This window comes from Lolium rigidum, chromosome 3 (assembly GCF_022539505.1).
Source record: "Lolium rigidum isolate FL_2022 chromosome 3, APGP_CSIRO_Lrig_0.1, whole genome shotgun sequence".
NCBI lineage: Eukaryota > Viridiplantae > Streptophyta > Magnoliopsida > Poales > Poaceae > Lolium > Lolium rigidum.
Window position 1 is genome coordinate 272,386,122 of NC_061510.1, and position 4,728 is coordinate 272,390,849.

Genomic DNA, 4,728 nt, shown 5'->3' on the forward strand with positions numbered 1-4,728 from the left:
TTCGTCCGGCTTTTGTCGACATGACCTCAACTCCTCTAGCGATGCAGGTTTTTGCAGTGTGGAACGAAAGTTCTTGACGAAAACGTCCTCAAAACTCGGTCTCAGCCGTCGATAGATCCCGGAGGAAGTTTCTTTATCCAGGATCGCGCGGCTCCACTCGTGTGTATCTGAATACTTTGCATAGCTGTTGCTCTGGTCCCCCCTGTGAGCTTCACCGTTTCTAAGTAATCGACTAGCCAATCCTCTGGATCTTGCAGGCCGTCAAATTTTTTGAAACTATCAGGCAATTTGAATCCCGAAGGGACTCGAGTTTTTCGGACTCTCCTTGTGAAGCATGGTAAACCGCACATATCCTCGTCGTTTATTTCTGGATAATGCCGATGTTCTCTTCTATTTTGACGTGCTCTGTCCACCCTTGCTTGTGCTGCTGTGTCTCTTGCTCCACTTGTTCCTTCAGGAGCTGCTGCTGTTGTTGCCGCAGGTCGTGGACTATTTTGCCTTGATGTTCCTTCGGGAGGTGTCGGTGCAAACGTTGTCCCCATGGCTCCAACTCCTGCCATTGCCATGTTGTACAGTGCTTCCCTTGGGTCTCCTGGAGGCGGCCTTGATGCGAGGATAAATGCCTGTGTCGCCATATACCCAGCTTCTGGTGTCTTGGGGATGATGTTTCCTCTCGTGTCTATCGACATAAAAGACATGTCGAGGTTTTGAACCAAGTATTCTCTTTCTCCTTCAGGTATGTTTTGCAGCCTTGATCTTGCTCTGTTCCGAGCTTCTCTGTGGCTATCTCCCGAAGTTCCAGATTGGCGACTTAACTCCGCTCTTCGTCTGCTTGAAGCGGAGGCTGCCTCCTTTCTTCTATTTAAAGCAGCTGTCTGTTTCTCCAATTCCCTTGCAGCTCGTGCGAGCCTATATTGATATGCTTGCAACTCTCTCGGCGTGGCTGTTGTAGCCATTGGTTCCGAGCCATCCATAGCTCTTGCGGCTCTATCCCATGCTGCCTCGCGGGAGTTGAACTCTATCGCGAGGCTCAGGTCCGACGTATTTACCGCCTAGACCTTGTCGTAGATTAGAGGGATCGACGTATGGATTTCCTGCATCGTCAAAAGCCTCAGATGTTTCCTCCTGATCACGACTTGGCTCTCCGATGGCATAAATCTGATGGTATTTTGTATTCAGATCTGTGCTATGTTTGGTGACACCATCATAAAGATTGGCGAAGACCTTACCCATCGTAGTGGATTTGTCGATGAAATCGAAGCCGCCGACGCTGCTCGAGTCATCGCTTATATAGGAGTCCGCGGATGACTCGAAAGACATGTCGCTGAAGATCTTGGCGAGCTTTTCGCTTGCCCTGGTGCTGATGAAGCGTGGCGATGAAGTCTCTTCTTCGCCTGACTCGATTGACGATGTTGAGTTCGAAAAGTCGGAATCGACCGCCGACAATCCCGACGAAATCGGAATTTCGAGACGATACGTTCCCTCTTTCCCGACGCGAAAGTGGAATCTTCCGAACGTCATCTCCATAGGCTCCTCCAGATACGCATATGCATCCAAACGGGAGGGCGGGTGAGGAACAAAATCAACGAGACCAGTTTCGATCTGTTTACCTCTGTCCATGATGTTGCTTGCTACTGATGAAGTCGACGATCTTGAACGTGCCATCGAGATCAGCTCCTTGTCGCCTCTAGATCCCACCAGACGGCGCCAATTGACAAGGGATTAACTTGTCAATGCCTACGGATTGTAGACTAGGGTTTAGTTAGATGTAGAGGGCAAGTAGATCTCGAAGGTTTCAGCCGAAAAGTACTCGACGAATATAAAACTAGGGTTGTGTTGACAGTAAATTCGATCCTCTCTTTGTCCCTCGACTCCCCCTTATATAGGAGGCGGAGCCGAGGGATTCGTAATACACAAGTTTACCGAGTCCGGGGGGGTTTCTAACCCATCCCACAAGATTACAAACGACGACTCCTATTACAACTCTAGCTTTCCTTAATAGTATCTTGGGCTTCCGAATCTTCTTATTCTTCGGGTAATGGGCCTTCAGTAAACCCCGGGTACCATATTCGGCAGGCCCATTGGGTATGCCTATGTCAGCGGGAGAGAAATCTCGGCGTTTCGCGCGCTTTCGCTTCGTCCAGAGTCCCCGAGCGCGCCTCGGGGGACCGGGGATGGCGTGGGCTCGCCGGATGTATTTAGGCCCAAATCCGGAGAAAAACGAGGAATTGGGGGTACGATTGGGCCGAAATTCGCCGTCCGGATGAGAAAAACGGCGCTCGGGGGCCAAGTCGGGGAGACGAGTGGGAATGCTCTAAGGGCTGAAGTTGCTCTGTTCCGGATGCATCCAAGGCGTGTCTTCGGACTCCAGTAGACCCATTGCCGTGTTTATTGCATGGATTAGATAGGGCATTGGATTTCTACGTAACTTTTATTGTTTATATATTGTATTTTTTAAAGCAGTTACAGTTCATTCACTTGTGTTTTTCGTGGAGAAATTTATTTGCCGTTCGTTTGAACAATTTAATATGTTTGAGAGATCAAGAAACTTGCATGTGTGTTGTACTCAAGTAAGTTTGAATTTCAAGTGCTCCATACTTAAGATGATTCTTTTTTTTTCTGCTGCATAATAAAACATAAACTTCAGATGGTTCAACGTAATACTGGAAACTTCTCAAAAAGCACTCAAATTCATTAAACATGATTCAAAATATGACAAAGCTTCTTATTCTACAAAGAGAAGTGTAAGAGTATATCATCCCTTTAATTACCATTTTATTTATAGAAATTTATCAATGCAAAATAGTACATGCACACAAACTTACAACATGTGGCAATGCAGAATAGTGTGTGCATATATACAGATAGTGCTAGCTCAAGGCTCACATAAGTTATAAGGGACGACACACACTCTTAATTAGCAGGAAAAAACAGAGGAACTGTTAGCCCACCTAGAGAGATGATACAAAAAAGTAAGAAACATGTTAGAAAGTAGATTAGGGAATAGGAGACATCAGTAATGCGAAGACTATTGCTCTCTAGATCTAGTAGACTCTCGTCGAATTTATATTCACGATTGCCAACTGACTTGCTCCAAGGTTCCCTTCGCTTAATCTAGATGGTTAACAGGATCTTCATAGGAACATATACCTCTGCATCGCTCGGATCAAGCGATATGGAAGGCGATCCGTCTGCCATAACTAGCTATTCCTGCCCTCCATCCGAGCACGGCCGTTTGTCGCGACTGGCCTCTACCGTGGAAGGTTGTTCCTCCAGCGATGCAAGGCTCCTGGCTGGGGCTGCAGCGACAAGGCATATGGCTGGGCCTTAGCCCCTAGGCGGCAGCGCCACGACGTACTCGGAGTCTCAGACAGAGAGGTAAAATAGGGATCAAGGATGGAGGCATCATATCTAGCTAACTGGACTTCCCGGCTGCCATGGGGCTGGCTCCGGTCCAAGGCGAGTTTGGAGCAGCGGCAGCGGCGCGCCACCGACAGCTCCTGGTCATCGGCGTCGACGGGATGCAGAAGGACTTCTTTGTAATTTTGCTTTTGTTTCTGGATCCTCCTGTAAGAACGGAGTATTATTATCACTGTCTTCTTCCGCAAAAAAAAACTAGTGGTCCTTGCAGATCTTGATAAAGTTGAGAAGTTATTTTGGGTAGAGGGAGCAGAATTTACTTGAGAAAGTTATGTTTTACTGCACAAAACAATAATTTTTTTGATGCCATAGATAGAAAAATTATTTACTTGTATTGTCATTAGACGAACTAAACAGTGATACTCTATAATATGTTTCATTTCAAATAAGGACATGTACTCCAAGTGCAAATTGGTAAATTAATTATTTATGCATATATGATTCTGTAAATAAAAAAATTAAGAATTGAAAATAACTCCTATATAATTATTACATTACTTCTGGCCACTGACGATGTTAAATTATCTTTACTATTAAACTAGTAAAAATGCCCGTGCGTTGCTACGGGATGTTAAAATTTAATATTTTGATTCGATCGTATTAATATTTTATTCACTTAAATTTATCCTAATTTATTTGCATTTTAATATTTTCTGGCGATGGCGGCGCGAGCTGCTCCATCTGCTCCTGCGTCCATACGTCATGGAAGTTCATCTGGCGGCGGGAGCGGCCGAGGCGCCAGGCGACAGCGTCGTAGGCCCGCGCTGCCTCGTGCGCCGTGTCGAAGGTCCCGAGGCGGATGCGCTCCTCGCCGGAGCGAATCTCCGCGTCGAAGCCTTCGCTTGGCTGCGCGCGAACGCCGCGGCAGCCGGAGGCGGAGCGGCAGCGTGGAGGCATTTTGTCGGAGACAAAGCGTCGACGCGGGCGCGGCGTGGGAGACAGAGCGGCGAGAGAGAGAGGCAGAGGCGGAGTGACACGCGGCGGAGAGTGAAACTTCAGGACGGTTGGCGTGCGCGCGCGCGTGGCGTTTATAGCGCGCGACAGCCGAAGCGGCAAGTTTCCAGCGCGGGATATCGCAAAAACGCGGGCGCAGTAAACTTTTTAGTGGGCGCCTCTTTTTCGCGCGTCCGCTGAGGTATCGCGCGGGCGCCCGCGGGCGCCAGATTGGTGGTTTTTTTTATAGCGCGGGCCTCTTTTACCGCGTTGAAGATGGTCTAAGGCAATTTTCGAAATTGAGGTCAGAATTACACGTCATTTACGTCAATTTTGTAGGTTCCTTGGAAGTAGCAACTGAGGAATAGCCAAAAG